Here is an 18,115-nt window from a genome sequence, read left to right as displayed (position 1 = left end):
CTGTGTGCCCCACATCATAACACATTGTCAAGGTTGCTCTATACTTTCCTCCTTTCTCCTTCCTCAATTCTTTTTTTTTATTTAAGTAACTTTTAGAGGGATAAGTTTGTAGATAGAATTCTTTGTTACCTATAAATACTACAGTGCACATTTCTCAAAAGAAAAAAAATATTGCCATACATTACTGAAGTAAAATATTAAAATTAAATTTTTAATATGGTCATATGCTATTATCTAAACTAAAAGTGCAAGGATAATGATAATTCTGCAAATTATCCACAAAAGTCCTTTATACCTAATTTTTGTTGAGTTTCTGATTCAGCCTTTGCTTGTCTTTCATAAAATTGACTTTTTTTCCTTTTCTCTTGTTTTTATTACATATTTACTCTATTTAAATTGCAAATGATATCCATTTTCCTGGTTTCCCCTTTGAAAACCCCCTATCCCATTCTCCCTTCCCCTGCTCACCAACCCACCCACTCCTTCTTCCCCACCATAGCATTCCCCTACTCTGGAGAATCAAGTATTCACAGGACCAACAGCCTCTTTTTTCACTGATGACTATAAAGCCATCCTCTGCTACATAAGCAGCTGGAGCCATGGGTCCCTCCATGTGTACTCTTAGTTGGTGATTTGGTCCCAGGGAGCTGTGGGGATACTGGTGGGTTAATATTGCTGTTCCTCTTACGGGGCAGCAAACCCCTTTGGCTCCTTCAGTCCTTTCTCTAACTCCTCCATTGAGGACCCTGTGCTCAGGCCAATGGTTGGCTGAGATCATCAACCTATGTATTTGTCAGGCACAGGTAGAGCAATAGCAGGAGACAGCAATAGCAGGCTCCTATCAGGAAGCAATTGTTGGCATCCACAATAGTGTATGGGTTTGTTGACTGTATATGGGATGGATCCCCAGGTGGGGCAGTCTCTGGATGACTTTTCTTTCAATCTCTGCTCCACACTTTGTCTCTGTATCTCCTCCCATGGGTATTTTTTTCTCCCTTCTAAGAAGGACCGAAGCACCCACACTTTGGTCTTCCTTCTTCTTGAGCTTCATGTGGTCTGTGAATTGTATCTTGGGTATTCCAAGCTTCTGGGCTAATATCCACTTATCAGTGAGTACATACCGTGTGTTCTTTTGTGATTGACTTACTTCATTTGGGATGATAATTTCTAGTTCCATCCATTTGTCTGAGAACTTCATAAATAACATTCTTTTGGGTTTTTTTTTTTTTTTGGTTTTATTTTTTTTTGGTTTTTCGAGACAGGGTTTTTCTGTGTAACCCTGGCTGTCCTGGAACTCACTTTGTAGACCAGGCTAGCCTCGAACTCAGAAATCCACCTGCCTCTGCCTCCCAAGTGCTGGGATTAAAGGCGTGCGCCACCACGCCCTGCTAATAACATTCTTTTTAATAGCTGAGTGGTACAACATTGTGTAAATGTACCACGTTTTCTGTATCTATTCCTCTGTTGAGGGGCATTTGGGTTCTTTCCAGCTTCTGGCTGTTATAAATAAGGCTGCTATGAACATAGTAGAGCATGTGTCCTTCTTACCGGTTGGAACATCTTCTGGATATATGCCCAGGAGAGGTATTGCGGGATCCTCCAGTAGTACTATGTCCAACATTCTGAGGAATGGCCAAACTGATTTCCATAATGGTTGTACCAGCTAACAATCACACCTGAAATGGTAAATGTTCCTCTTTCTCCATATCCTTGCTAGCATCTGCTGTCACCTTAGCTTTTGATCTTATCCATTCTGACCAATGAAGTGGAATCTCAGTGTTTTAACTTGCATTTCCCTGATGACTAAGGATGTTGATCATGCTTCTCAGCCATTCAGTATTCCTCACTTGAGAATTCTTTGTTTAGCTCTATACTTTATTTTTAAATAGCCTTATTTGGCACTCTAGAGTCTAACTTCTTGACTTCTTTGTATATATTGGATATTAGCCCTCCATCAGATGTAGGGTTGGTAAAGATCTTTTCCCAATCTGTTTGTTGACATTTTGTCCTATTGACAGTGTCCTTTGCCTTACAGAAGCTTTGAAATTTGATGAGTTCTCATTTGTCAATTCTTGATCTTACAGCATAAACTATTGGTGTTCTCTTCAGGCAATTTTCCCCAGTGCCCATGTGTTCTGGGCACTTCCCAATTTTCTCTTCTATTAGTTTCAGTGTCTCTGGTTTTATGTGGAGGTCCTTAATCCACATGGACTTGAGATTTGTACAAGGAGATGAGAATGGATCAATTTGCATTCTTCTACAGATTAACGCCCAGTAGAAGGATCACCATTCATTGAAAACACTTTCTTTCCACTGGATGGTTTTAGTTCCTTTGTCAAAGATCAAGTGACTATAGGTGTGTGGGTTCATTTCTGGGTCTTCAATTCTATTCTATTGCTCTATCTGCCTGTGATGGTACCAATACAATGCAGTTTTTACCAAAATTGCTCTGTATTATAGTTTGAGGTCAGGAATAGTGAAGTTTTTTTATTATGGAGAATACTTTTCACTATCCTGAGATTTTTGTTATTCCAGATAAATTTACAAATTGTTCTTTCTAACTCTGTTAAGATTTGAGTTGGAATTTTGATGGGGATTACATTGAATCTGTAGATTGCTTTCAGCAAGAAGGCCATTTTTACTATATTAATCCTGCCAATCCATGAGCATGGGAGATCTTTCCATCTTCTGAGATCTTCGATCTCTTTCTTCAGAGACTTGAAATTCTTATCATACAGATCTTTCACTTGCTTAGTTAGAGCCACACCAAGTTATTTTGTATTATTTGTTACTATTGTGAAGGGTGTTCTTTTCCTAATATCTTTCTCAGCCTGATTATCCTTTGTGTAGAGAAGGGCAAATGATTTGTTTCAGTTAATTTTTTATCCAGCTAATTTGCTGTAGTTGTTTATCAGGTTTAGGAGTTCTCTGGTGGAATTTTTGGGATCACTTATATATACTACCATATCATCTGCAAATAGTGATATTTTGACTTCTTTCTTTCCAATGTGTATCCCTTTGACCACCTATTGTTATCTAATTGCTCTGGCTAGGACTTCAAGTACTATATTAAGTAGGTATGGAGAGAGTGTGCAGACCTGTCTAGGCCCTGATTTTAGTAGAATTACTTCAAGTTTCTCTCCATTTAGTTTGATGTTGACTACTGGTTTGCTGTAGATTGCTTTTATTATGTTTAGGTATGGGCCGTGAATTCCTGATCTTTCTAAGAATTTTATCATGAAGGGATGTTGGATTTTGTCAAATGTTTTCTCGGCATCTAATGAAATGATCATATGATTTTTTTTCTTTGAGTTTGTTTATATAGTGGATTATATTGATGGATTTCTGTAAACTCAGTTATTCCTGCATCCCTGGAATAAAGCCTACTTGATCATAATGGATAATTGTTTTGATGTATTCTTGGATTTGGTGTGTGAGTATTTTTGCATTGATATTCATAAGGTAAATTAGTCTAAAGTTCTCTTTCTTTGTTGGATCTTTGAGTGATATATATATATATATATATATATATATATATATATATATATATATATATCAGAGTAATTGTGACTTCATAGAACGAATTGGGTAGAGTACCTCCTATTCCTATTTTGTGGAATAGTTTGAGGAGTATAGGTTTTAGGTCTTCTTTGAAAGCCTAATAGAACTCTGCACTAAACCCATCTGGTCCTGGGTTTAGTTTTGTGGCTGATTTTTTTTGGTTGGTTGGTTGGTTGGTTGGTTGGTTTTGGTTTTTTGGTTGGTTTTTTTTTTTTTTTTTTTGGTTGTGAGACTATTAATGACTAGTTCTATTTCTTTAGGGGTTATGGAACAGTTTATATGGTTTATGTGATCCTGACTTAACTTTAGTACCTGGTATCTGTCTAGAATATGGTCCATTTCATCCAGATTTTCCCGTTTTGTTCAGTATCTGCTTTTGAAGTAAGATCTGAGGATTTTTGGATTTCCTTGGTTTCTGTTGTTATAGCTCTCTTCATTTCTGATTTCATTAATTTGGATACTGTCTCTGTGCCTTCTGGTTAGTCTGGCTAAGGATTTATCTATCTTGTTGATTTTTTCAAAGAACCACTTCCTGGTTTAGTTGATTCTTTGAATGGTTCTTTTGTTTCTACTTGGTTGAAGTTAGTCCTGAGTTTGATTATTTCCTGCCTTCTACACCTCTTAGGTGTATTTGCTTCTTTTTATTCTAGATCTTTCAGATGTGTTGTCAAACTGCTAGCTCTATCCAGTTTCTTTTCAGAAGCACTCAAAGCTATGAGTTTTCATCTTAACATTGCTTTCACTCTGTGTCCTATAAGTTTGGGTATGTTTTGGCTTTGTTTTCATTAAACTCTAAAAAAGTCTTTAATATCTTTCTTTCTTTATTACTTGACCAAGTTATCAACGAGTAGAGTGCTGTTCAGCTTCCACGTGTATGTGGGCTTTCTATTGTTTATGTTGTTATTGAAGATCAACCTTACTCTGTGGTGTTCTGATGGGGTTGTTTCAAACTTCTTGTGTCTGTTGAGGCCTTTTGTGATGGAGCACATGGTCAATTTTGGAGAAGGTACTGTAAGGTGCTGAAAAGAAGGTATATTCTTTTGTTTTAGGATGAAATGTTCTATAGATATCTGGTAAATCCATTTGGCTCATAACTTCCGTTAGTATCACTGTGTCTCTGTTTACTTTCTGTTTCCATGATCTGTCTATCGCTGAGAATGGGGTGTTGAAGTCTCCCACTATTATTGTTTGCAGTGCAATGTGTGCTTTGAGCTTCAGTAAAGTTTCCTTTATGAATGTGTGTGCCTTTGCATTAGGAGCATAGATGTACAGAATTAAGAGTTTATCTTGGTAGATTTTTCCTTTGATATCTATGAAGTGTTCTTCCTTATCTTTTTTGATATCTTTAGGTTGAAAGTTGATTTTATTCGATATTTAGAATGGCTACTCCAGCTTGTTTCTTGGGACCATTTGCTTGGAGGACTGTTTTCCAGTATTGAACTCTGAGGTAGCATCTGTCTTTCTCACTGAGGTGGGTTTCTTGTATGCAGCAAAATGTTGGGTCCCCTTTACGTATCCAGTCTGTTACTCTATGTCTTCTTATTGTGGAATTGAGTCCATTGATATTAAGAGATGTTAAGGAAAAAAATGATTGTTGCTTTTTGTTATTTCTGTTGTTAGAGGTGGAATTATGTTTATGCGGCTCTCTTCTTTTTGGTGTGTTAAAAAAAAACATTATTTTCTTGCTTTTTTAGGGTATAGTTTTGTTCTTTGTGTTGGGGTTTCCTACTTAATATATTTTGGTGGGCTCAATTTGGGGAAAGATATTATGTAAATTTATTTTTCTCATGGAATATTTGGTTTCTCTACCTATGGTAATTGAGAATTTCGCTGGATATAGTAGCCTGGGCTGGAATTTGTGTTCTTTTAGGGCCTGTATGACATTGGCCCAGGATCTTCTGGCTTTTATAGTCTCTGGTGTGAAGTCTGCTGTAATTCTGATAGATCTGCCTTTATATGTTACTTGACTTTTTCCCTTACTGCTTTTAATATTCTTTCTTTGTTTAGTGCGTTTGGGTTTTGACTATTATGTGATGGGAGAAATTTCTTTTCTGGCCCAATCTATTTTGTTTTTCTGTATTCTTCTTGTATGTTCATGGGCATCTCTTTCCTTAGGTTAAGAAAGTTTTCTTCTATATTTTTGTTGAAGATATTTACTGGCCCTTTAAGTTGGTGATCTTTGCTTGCTTCTATACATATTATTACCCTTAAGTCTGATCTGCACATTATATCCTAGATTCCCTGTAAGATTTAGATTAGGACCTTTTTGCATTTTGCATTTTCTTTGACTGTTGTGTCAATGTTTTCTATGATATCTTCTGTACCTGTGATTCTTTATCCTTTTCTTGTATTCTGTTGGTGATGGTTGCATCTATGTCTCCTGATCTCTTTCCTAGTTTTTCTATCTCCAGTGTTGTCTCCCTTTGTGATTTCTTTATTATTTCTACTTCCATATTTAGATCCTGAATGACTTTGTCCAATTCCTTCACCTGTTTGTTTCTGTTTTCTTCTAATTCTTTAAAGGATTTTTGTGTGTCCTCTTTAAGGGCTTCTACTTGTTTACCTGTGTTCTCCTGTATTTCTTTTCTTTTTTTTTTTTTTTAGATATTATCTTTATGTACATTTCAAATGTTATCTCCTTTTCTAGTTTTCCCTCTGAAAATCCCTTACACTTTACCCCCTCCCCCTAATCCCCAACCCACCCTCTCCCATTCCTGGCCCTGGCATTCCCTAAACTGGGACATAGAACCTTCACAGGACCTAGGGACTCTCTTCCCATTGATGACTGACTAGTCCATCCTCAGCTACATGTACAGCAAGAGCCATGGGCCCCACCATGTACTTTCTTTGATAGGTAGTTTAGTACCCATGAAGCTCCAGGGGTACTTGTTACTTCATATTGATATTCCTCCTATGGGGCTGCAAACCCCTTCAGCTCCATGGGTACTTTTTCTAGTTCCTTCATTGAGGACCTGTGCTCCATCCAATGGACGACTGTGATCATCCACTTCTGTACTGGCCGGGCACTGGCAAAGCCTGTCAGGAGATAGCTGTATTTCATGTCAGCAAACTCTTGTTAGCATCTGCCATAGTGTCTGCATTTGGTGGTTGTTTAAGGGATGGATCCCCAAGTTGGGCAGTCTCTGGATGGTCGTGCCTTCAGTCTCTGCTCTGAACTTTGTCTCTGTAACTCCTTCCATGGATATTTTGTGCCCTTTCTAAGAAGGACTCTAAGCTTCTGGGCTAATATCCACTTATCAGTGTATGCATATTATGTGTATTCTTTTGTGACTGGGTTACCTCACTTAGGATGAAAGCCTCCAGATCCATCCATTTGTCTAAGAATTGTTGGGGTGGGGGGAGGAAGCACTTTTATTTTCTGAGCTATTTTTTTTTCACAGGGCCAATTGATGACCTTTCCTCCTATTGATGACCAATTAGGCCATCCTCTGCTACATATATAGCTAAAGCCACAAGTTCCACCATGTGTTTTCTTTGATTGGTGATATAATTCAAAAACGCTCTGGGGGTACTGGTTAGTTCATATTGATGTTCCTCCTATGGGGCCTCAGTCCCCTTCAGCTCCCTGGGTATTTCTCCAGCTCCTTCATTGGGGACTTTGTGCTCCATCCAATGGATGACTGTGAGCATCCACTTCTGTATTTGCCAGGCACTGGCAGAGGCTCGCAGGAGACAGCTATATCAGGCTCCTGTCAGCAGGCTCTTGTTGGCATCTGCCTAGTGACTGAATTTGGTGGTTGTTTATGGGGTGGATCCCCAAGTGGGGCAGTCTCTGGATGGTCGTTCCTTCAGTCTCTGTTTCTTTCAGGCTCTGCTCCAAACTTGTCTCTGTAACTCCTTCCATGGGTATTTTCTTCCCCAATTCTAAGAAGGAATGAAGTATCCACAATTTGGTCTTCCTTCTTCTTGAGTTTCATATACTTTGCAAATTGTATCTTGGGTATTCTAAGTTTCTGGGCTAATATCCACTTATCAGTGAGTGCACATCATGTGTGGGTTTTTTGTGATTTCATTGCCTCACTCAGGATGATATCCTCCAGATCCATTCATTGGCCTAAGAATTTCATAAATTCATTGCCTTTAATAGCTGAGTAGGACCTAAGCTTGAGGTCAGGCATGGTGATTCCAACAGTTCTTTTATTGTTGAGAATGGCTTTGGCTATCCAAGATTTTATGTTAATCCAGATGAATTTGCAAATTGCTCTTTCTATCTCTGTGAAGAATTGAGTTGGGATTTTGATGGGGATTGCATTGAATCTGTAGATTGATTTTGGCAAGTTAGCCATTTTTACAGTGTTGATCCTGCCAATTCATGAGCATGGGAGATCTTTCCATCTTCTGAGATCTTCTTTGATTTCTTTCTTCAGAGACTTGAAGTTCTTATCATACAGATCTTTACTTCCTTAGTTAGAGTCATGATCAGGTATTTTATATTATCTGTCACTATTGTGAAGGGTGTTGTTTCCCTAATTTCTTTCTTTCTCAGCCTGTCTATCCTTGGTATAGAAAAGGCCACTAATTTGTTTGAGTTAATTTTATATCCAGCTACATCACTGAAGTTGTTTATCAGGTTTAGGAGTTCTCTGGTGGAATGGGGTCACTTATGTATACTACCATATCATCTGCAAATAGTGATATTTTGAATTCTTCCTTTCCAATTTGTATTCCTTTGATCTCATTTTGTTGTCTAATTGCTCTGGCTAGGACTTTGAGTACTATACTGAATAGGTAGGGAGAGAGTATGCAGCCTTGTCTAGGCCCTGATTTTAGTGGGACTGCTTCCAGTTTCTCACCATTTAATTTGATGTTGGCTACTGGTTTGCTTTATATTGCTTTCATTATATTTAGGTATGGGCCTTGAATTCCTGATCTTTCCAAGACTTTTATCATGAAGGGGTTTTGGACTTTGTCAAATGCCTTCTCAGCATCTAATGAGATGATCATGTGGTTTTTGTCTTTGAGTTTGTTTATGTAGTGGGTTACGTTGATGAATTTCCATATGTTGAACCATCCTTGCATCCCTGAGATGAAGCCTACTTGATCATGATGAATGATCATTTTGATTTGTTCTTAGATTCAGTTTGCAAGAATGTTATTGAATACTTTTGCACCGATATTCATAAGGAAAATCGGTGTGAAGTTCTCTTTCTTTGTTGAATCTTTGTGTGGTTTCTGTATCAGAGTAATTGTGGCATCATAGAACAAATTGGGTAGAGTACCTTCTGTTTCTATTTTGTAGAATACTTTGAGGAGTATTGGAATTCAGTCTTCTTTGAAGGTCTGATAGAACTTTGTACTAAACCCATCTGGTCCTGGGATTTTTATTTTTTTTGGTTGGGAGACTATTAATGAGTGTTTATCTCTTTAGAGGAAATGAGACTGTTTAGATCATTAATCTGATCCTGATTTAACCTTGGTACCTGGTATCTTTCTAGAAAATTGTCCATTTCATCCAGGTTTTCCAGTTCTGTTGAATATGGGCTTTTGTAGTAGGATCTGATGATTTCCTTTGGATTTCCTTATGTTCTGTTGTTATATCTCCATTTTCATTTCTGATTTTTTTAGTTAGAATACTGTCCCTATGCCCTCTAGTTTGTCTGGCTAAGGGTTTGTCTATCTTTTTTTTTTTTTTTTTGAAAAACAAAACAAAACAAAACAAAACAAAACAGTTCCTGGTTTGGTTGATTCTTTGTGTAGTTCTTTTTCTTTCAACTTGGCTGATTTCAGCCCTGAATTTATTTCCTGCTGTCTACTCCTGTTGGATGAATTTGCTTCTTTTTGTTCTATAGCTTTTAGGTGTGCTGTCAATCTGCTAGTATATGCTCACTCCAGCTTCTTTTTGTGGCACTCAGAGCTATGTGTTTTCCTCTGATGACTGCTTTCACTGTGTCCCATAAGTTTTTGTATGTGTTGCCTTCATTCTCACTAAACTCTAATCCTTCTGTATTTCTTCCTTGACCAAGTTATCATTCAGTAGAGTGTTGTTCAGCTTCCATGTGTATATGACTTTTCTATTATTGATGTTGTTATTGAAGAGCAGCCTTAGTCCATGGTGATCTGATAGGGTGCATGGGATTATTTCAATATTTTCGTATCTGCTGAGGCCCATTTCATGACCAATTATGTGGTCAGTTTTGGAGAAGGTACCATGAGGTGCTGAGAAGAAGGTGTATCCTTTTTTTTTAATTGGATATTTTCTTTATATACATTTCAAATGCTATCCCAAAAGTTCCCTATACCCCCCCCCCCCGCCCTGCTTCCCTACCCATCCATTCCCACTTCTTGGCCATGGCATTCCCCTATACTGGGGCATATAAAGTTTGCAATACCAAGGGGCCTCTCTTTCCAGTTATGGCCAGCTAGGCCATCTTCTGCTACATATACAGCTAGCGACATGCGCTCTGGGGGTACTGGTTAGTTCACATTTTTGTTCCACCTATAGGGTTGTGGACCCCTTCAGCTCCTTGGTTGCTTTCTCTGGCTTCTCCATTGGGGGCCCTGTCTTATCGATGACTGTGAGCATCCACTTCTGTATTTGCCAGGCACTGGCATAGCCTCATATGAGACAGCTATACCAGGGTCCCTTCAGCAAAATCTTGCTGGCATATGCAATAGTGTCTTGGTTTGGTGGCTGATTATGGGATGGATCTCCGGGTGGGGTAGTCTCTGGATAGTCCATCATTTCGTCTTAGCTCCAAACTTTGTCTCTGTAACTCCTTTCATGGGTATTTTGTTCCCTATTCTAAGGAGGAATGAGGAATCCAGAAATTCAAATAACACTATTTAAAAATGAGGTACAGAGCTAAACAAAGAATTCTCAACTGAGGAATACCAAATGGCTGAGAAGCACCTGAAAAAATGTTCAACATCCTTAATCATCAGGGAAATGCAAATCAAAACAACCTTGAGATTCCACCTCACACCAGTCAAAATGGCTAAGATCAAAAATTCAGGCAACAGCAGATGCTGGCAAGAATGGGGAGAAAGAGAAACGTTCCTCCATTGCTGGTGGGATTGCAAGCTTGTACAACCACTCTGGAAATCAGTCTGGATGTTCCTCAGAAAATTGGACATAATACTACTGGAAGATCCACCAATAACTCTCTTGGGCATATACCCAGAAGAAGTTCCAACTGGTAATAAGAACACATGCTTCACTATGTTCATAGCAGCCTTATTTATAATAGCCAGAAGCTGGAAAGAACCCAGATGTCCCTCAACAGAAGAATGGCTACAGAAAATGTGGTACATCTACACAATGGAGTACTACTCAGCTATTAAAACAATGAATTTATGAAATTCTTGGACAAATGGATGTATCTGGAGTATATCATCCTTAGTGAGGTAACCCAATCACAAAAGAAGTCATTAGATATGCACTCACTGATAAGTGGATATTAGCCCAGAAACATAGAACACTCAAGATACAACTTGCAAAACACAAGGTATATCCTTTTGTTTTATGATGAAATGTTCTATAAATATCAGTTAAATCCATTTGTTTCATAACTTCTTTTTTTATTACATATTTTCCTCAATTACATTTCCAATGCTATCCCAAAAGTCCCCCCACTTCCCTACCCACTCATTCCCATTTTTTTTGGCCCTGGCGTTCCCCTGTACTGGGGCATATACAGTTTGCATGTCCAATGGGCCTCTCTTTCCAGTGATGGCCGACTAGGCCATCTTTTGATACATATGCAGCTAGAGTCAAGAGCTCCGGGGTACTGGTTAGTTCATAATGTTGTTCCACCTATAGGGATGCAGATCCCTTTAGCTCCTTGGGTACTTTCTCTAGCTCCTCCATTGGGAGCCCTGTGATCCATTCATTAGCTGACTGTGAGCATCCACTTCTGTGTTTGCTAGGCCCCGGCATAGTCTCACAAGAGACAGCTACATCTGGGTCCTTTCAATAAAATCTTGCTAGTGTATGCAATGGTGTCAGGGTTTGGAAGCTGATTATGGGGGGGGGGATCCCTGGATATGACAGTCTCTACATGGTCCATCCTTTCATCTCAGCTCCAAACTTTGTCTCTGTAACTCCTTCCATGGGTGTTTTGTTCCCACTTCTAAGGAGGGGCATAGTGTCCACACTTCAGTCTTCATTCTTCTTGAGTTTCATGTGTTTAGCAAATTGTATATTATATCTTGGGTATCCTAGGTTTTGGGCTAACATCCACTTATCAGTGAGTACATATTGTGTGAATTCCTTTGTGAATGTGTTACCTCACTCAGGATGATGCCCTCCAGGTCCATCCATTTGCCTAGGAATTTCATAAATTCATTCTTTTTAATAGCTGAGTAGTACTCCTTAGTGTAAATGTACCACATTTTCTGTATCCATTCCTCTGTTGAGGGGCATCTGGGTTCTTTCCAGCTTCTGGCTATTATAAATAAGGCTGCTCTGAACATAGTGGAGCATGTTTCCTTCTTACCAGTTGGGGCATCTTCTGGATATATGCCCAGGAGAGGTATTGCTGGATCCTCCGGTAGTACTATGTCCAATTTTCTGAGGATCCGCCAGACTGATTTCCAGAGTGGTTGTACAAGCCTGCAATCCCACCAACAATGGAGGAGGGTTCCTCTTTCTCCACATCCATGCCAGCATCTGCTGTCACCTGAATTTTTGATCTTAGCCATTCTGACTGGTGTGAGGTGGAATCTCAGGGTTGTTTTGATTTGCATTTCTCTGATGATTAAGAATGTTGAACATTTTTTCAGGTGCTTCTCTGCCATTCGGTATTCCTCAGGTGAGAATTCTTTCTTCAGTTCTGAGCCCCATTTTTAATGGGGTTATTTGATTTTCTGAAGTCTACCTTCTTGAGTTCTTTATATATGTTGGATATTAGTCCCCTATCTGATTTAGGATAGGTAAAGATCCTTTCCCAATCTGTTGGTGGTCTTTTTGTCTTATTGACGGTGTCTTTTGCCTTGCAGAAACTTTGGAGTTTCATTAGGTCCCATTTGTCAATTCTCTTTCTTACAGCACAAGCCATTGCTGTTCTATTCAGGAATTATTCCCCTGTGCCCATATCTTCAAGGCTTTTTCCCACTTTCTCCTCTATAATTTTCAGTGTCTCTGGTTTTTTTGTGGCGTTCCTTGATCCTCTTAGTTTTGTTCTTAGTACAAGGAGATAGGAATGAGTCAATTCACATTCTTCTACATGATAACCACCAGTTGTGGCAGCACCATTTGTTGAAAATGCTGTCTTTTTTTTCCACTGGATGGTTTTAGCTCTCCTGTCAAAGATCAAGTGACCATAGGTGTGCGGGTTCATTTCTGGGTCTTCAATTCTATTCCATTGGTCTACTTGTCTGTCAGTATACCAGTACCATGCAGTTTTTATCACAATTGCTCTATAGTAAAGCTTTAGGTCAGGCATGGTGTGGTTCATAACTTCTGTTAGTTTCACTGTGTCTCTGCTAGTTTCTGTTTCCATGATCTGTCCATTGATGAGAGTGATGTGTTGAAGTCTCCCACTATTATTGTGTGAGGTGTAATGTGTGCTTTGAGTTTTAGCAAAGTATCTTTACTGAATGTGGATGCCCTTGCATTTGAAGCACAGATGTTCAGAATTGAGTGTTCATCTTGGTAAATTTTACCTTTGGTAAGTAAGAAGTGTCCTTCTTTATCTTTTTTGAGAACTTTAGGTTGAAAGTCGCTTCTATTCGATATTAGAATGGCTATTCTAACTTGTTTCTTGGGAACATTGGCTTGGAAAATTGTTTTCCAGCCTTTTGCTCTATGGTAGTGTCTGTCTTTGTCCCTGAGGTAGGTTTCCTGTATGCAGCAAAAAGTTGGGTCCTGTTTACGTAGCCAGTCTGTTAGTCTCTGTCTTTTTATTGGAGAATTGAGTCCATTGATATTAAAAGATATTAAGGAAAAGTCGTTGTTGCTTCCTGTTTTGTTGTTGTTGTTGTTGTTGTTGTTAGAGTTGGAATTCTGTTCATGTGGTTCTTTAGGTTTGTTGAAAGATTACTTTCTTCTGTTTTCTCGAGTTTAGTTTACCTCATTGTGTTGAAGTTTTCCCTTTATTATCCTTTGAAGGGCTGGATTTGTAGAAAGATATTGTGTTTATTTGGTTTTGTCATGGAGTACCTTAGTTTCTCCATCTATAGTAATTGAGAGTTTTTCTGGGTATAGTAACCTGGGCTGTCATTTGTTTTCTCTTTGGGTCTGTATGATATCTTCCCTTTGAATTCCTTTGTGAATGTGTTACCTCACTCAGGATGATGCCCTCCAGGTCCATCCATTTGGCTAGGAATTTCATAAATTCATTCTTTTTAATAGCTGAGTAGTACTCCATTGTGTAAATGTACCACATTTTCTGTATCCATTCCTCTGTTGAGATCTTCCCAGAATCTTCTGGTTTTCATAGTCTCTGGAGAGAAGTCAGGTGTAAGTCTGATAGCTCTGCCTTTATATGTTACTTGACCTTTTTCCCTTACTGCTTTTAATATTCTTCCTTTGTTTTGTACATTAGGTGTTTTGATTATTATGTGACAGGAGGAATTTCTTTTCTCGTCCAAACTATTTGTAGGCTTCTTATATGTTCATGGGCATCTCTTTCTTTAGGTTGGGGAAGTTTTCTTCTATAATTTTGATGAAGATATTTACTGGCCCTTTAATATGGAAATCTTCCTTCCTGTCTAGACCTATTATCCTTAGGTTTGGTCTTCTCATTGTGTCCTGGATTTCCTGGATGTTTTGTTTTAGGACCTTTTTACATTTCACATTTTCTTTGATTGTTCTGTCAATGTTTTCTGTGGTATCTTCTGCACCTGATATTCTTCTATCTCTTGTATTCTGTTGGTTATGCTTGCATCAATGGCTCCTGACTTCCTTTCTAGGTTTTCTATTCTCAGAGTGGTCTTCCTTTGTGATTTCTGTATTTCTTTAAGGGAGTTATTTATGTCCTTCTTAAAATCCTTCATCTCTATCATGAGATGTGACTATAAATCCAAATCTTGTTTTTTTAGTGTGTTGGGGTATCCAGGACTTGCTGTTGTTGGTGAACTGTGTTCTAATGATGCCAAGTAGTCTTTGTTTCTGTTGTAAGGTTCTTGTGCTTGCCTTTGTTATCTGGTTATCTCTGGTTTTAGTTGGTCTTGCTGTCTCTGGCTGGAGCTTGTCCTTCCTGTGGGCCTGTAAGTCTGTGTCAGCACTCCTGGGAGACCAGCTCTTTCCTTTCAGAACTTGTGTACAGAGGGCTGTGGGACAGCTCAAGCTCCTGGTACAGATGGTTACCAGAAATATCTTGTCCTAGCCATTCCACAGTTCCTGTGCCCTGTGCACTCCCAGAGACACCCCCCTCCCCCCACCTCTGCTCAGGACAATTATTTGAAAGAAAGTGGTTATCTCACCTCTGAGCCTAAGAGTGAGAGCACTTCTGGGAGACCAGTTCTCTCCTGGCAGGCCCTGTGCACAGAGGGCTGTGGAACAACCCAAACTCCAGGTGCAGATGATAAACTTGACTTTAAAATCTCTAGGTTTTTCTAATTTCTTCCCATGATAAGACTTAGTGTACATATCTTTGACAGCAATGCTATATGAGTGATGTTATGCTCTTCCCAGTGCTCATGTTGCTACTTCCCAATTACTGACAATGTTAATGACAATTTATTATCCAGGTAAGGTGTTATCTGCCATGTTACTCCACTGTGCGGATCTTTGTAGTTATTGTTCCGTGGTTTATAATTAAGCAGTGACTTTTGAGAGATGCTATTTAAGACTAAGAATCCCAGTTTTTCTCAAATTCTCACCCTTTGATTTTGGTACCCAATAACGACCCTTGTCTGTTAGTTACAATGGTTATAAGATGGAACCACTTCTGGAACTAGCAATGATCTTACACTTATAAGTACTTGCTGCCTGTTGCTGTGTAGGTGTTTATGGGCAGTGGGCTATGCACAGCCAGCCTGGACCCAGGTCGAGGAAAGTTCTCGAACCCTGGTTACCCGGTGGGTGGTGATTTCCACCGACATGGGATAGAAGATGTTCAGCCACCTCTCCTGCCCCCACCCCACTCCTGTTGCAGCTACAGCCTCCCACAGCACCCCACAGAGAGGTATGTGGCCATCAGTCACATAGGAGTAGCACTAAGCCCTCCCACATGCAAATAAGGTTTGCCCAAAGTTCTCCGACCAAAGCAATTAGAAATGCCTCTTGTCAGACCCTTACCCACCCCAAAACTGTATATAAGAATCTTATCCAGAAGGATTAGAGGGGTGTGAGAACTACTCTGTAGTTTGAGCCTTCTCTCCTAAGAGCTGTAACATTTAGGAAGAGGTCTGCTCTCCCAAAGTGAAGCCTGTAGCTCTGCAGCTCTCCTCACTGGCCTCTCATCTGCCCAGTCCAACCCAACTCAGTTCAGGGCAGCTCGGAGTAACCAGGTAACCTGGAAGAGATGGAGGTGGAGGCAACTGCAGCAGCAGAAGGGACTTCCCCTCCCTATCCGCACTCGCATTCACGTCCCTTCCTAACTCTCGGACTAGGCTGTGCCAGAGATCTCCATGGAAAGCCTCTGGCACACAGGCCTACAGGTGTTGAACATCCAACAATGCTCCAAGTACTAAAGGCTTGGGCCTCAGGGTGGTGTTATCAAGAGATATGATGACTTTGAGGAGGTAAGGCCTCATAAGTGGCTCGTAGATCATAAGGATCTGACCTTAAAGGACATTGTTCTGTCATGCACTCTAGTGTCATCTGCAAGTGACCCAAGGCCTTAAAGTAATGAGAACAGTCAGTCAATCAGGAACTGATATCTCTAAAGCTGGTACTGTTAGGGATCTCAGATGTCTCATTATGGTGAAAGAAATCGAACACAGCCAGGTTCTGCTTCTGTTATTTGTTCATTGTTCAGTAGGGATATTTAAATTTTCAATGATTAGACTCAGTTGTTGTTGTTACTTTGAAACTCATGTTACCCAGGTTTGGCCAGTAGAAATCCCTTGATCTGACTTCCAAGATTTCCTGACATGTCCTTAACAGAATTGGGGCTTTAATTTTATTTATTGTATATTTTGGTACCTGTTTCTAAAATAACACTTTAAAAGACTGGATATCCTTTGTCCTGCTATAGCATCTTCATCTGGTTTTCCTCATTTCGATTCAGAATTATATAAATAGGATCTGGAAATAGAAAAGATAACAAATTATAGTAATCCCATTGTTTTTGTGGCCATGCAGGCAACCATCTGTCCCTCCAATCCAACACACATGTTCCTATATTAGGGACCTGGCAGTCACTGTCCCCTCTTCTTGAATCCCTTCCCATGCACCTGAGAGCTGGCTTTCCTGGCCTTTCAACCACAGGGAAAGAACAATGCTTTCCTAACTTCCAAAACGTGATGAAGTCTCATTCTAAAGTACAATTTTCAGTGACAATGGATATTATTTCTAAATGTTTAAGTCAGACACCATTGTTAACCCTTACCTTCTTGCTGTGGTGGAATTCCTCAGGTATTGAGAGCTATATAGAGTCCTTCTGGTCCTGGAAACAGAGTTGATATTACCTACCCTGGTGCTTTCTGCTTTTGTATCCCATTCCATTACACACAGCCTATGCACACTCAGTAACAAGGCTATAAAATCAATCCAATATGTAATTAGAAGCTGTTTGCTTCTAAATAAAAACACCTAACAAATAAAAAGCAATATTTGTCCTTTTTTAATTTTTTTGTACAGAACACTCTCTAAAACACTCTTAACTAGAACACTTGCTTTTCTCAATTAAGGTTTTGTTAAAGAGCAAACGAGAAGAAAACCCTCAACAATCACAGATAATAATCAACATCAAAGAGATTGCCACAGGCTTTGCAGGTAATCAAGTTTTTAACACATTCAGCACAGAAACTCATTTTTCCCCAGTGAGTATAGAATCCAGTGTGGCTGCATTTCATCAATTAGTGTTAAAGGTCTTCTCATCAAAATATATAGCAAATTCTAGGGCTTATGGTTTGCCAAAGCAAACTCAGTATGTTTTTACCGTGTATTTTATAAGGTTTTGAGTTTCTTGATCTACTTAACTAGTCTTTTTTCTAAAACAACTAACATACTTGAGACCCCCCAAAAGTATAGTTTCCAATAGCCATATTGAGGGTTCACCAGGTAGCTAACTTTTGCTCTGAATGTCAGTTTCTCATTAAATTGCTCAGTTTGGGAATTTAGAGATTTTATATTTTTTGAGATGCAGATCCACAGCATTTGTCAACCTAGTGACTAGTAAAAGTTTACAAGACACAACACGAAATAATGAGACATCTGATTATATAGGAAACCAACAACAAACACTGCTGAGGACTCCAGAGGAGGCAGGGGGGGGGTAGGTTGGGGGATGGGGGGTTGGGTGGGGAATGCCTCAATCAAGAAAGTGCCTGTCACCAAAGTACAAAGAACATTTTAAGGACTACCGTCTGACATTGGTTCCCTGGGTTCTCTGGCACCCAATGTAAAAAGCCTGACACAACCCCAGCACTCAAGACTAGAAGATCCCTGAAGCTCAGTATAACAAAAATCAATGAGCTCCTGTGT

This window comes from Mus musculus, chromosome 13, assembly GCF_000001635.26.
Source record: "Mus musculus strain C57BL/6J chromosome 13, GRCm38.p6 C57BL/6J".
NCBI classification, from domain to species: Eukaryota; Metazoa; Chordata; class Mammalia; order Rodentia; family Muridae; genus Mus; species Mus musculus.
Note: the sequence above shows the minus strand (reverse complement) of the source record.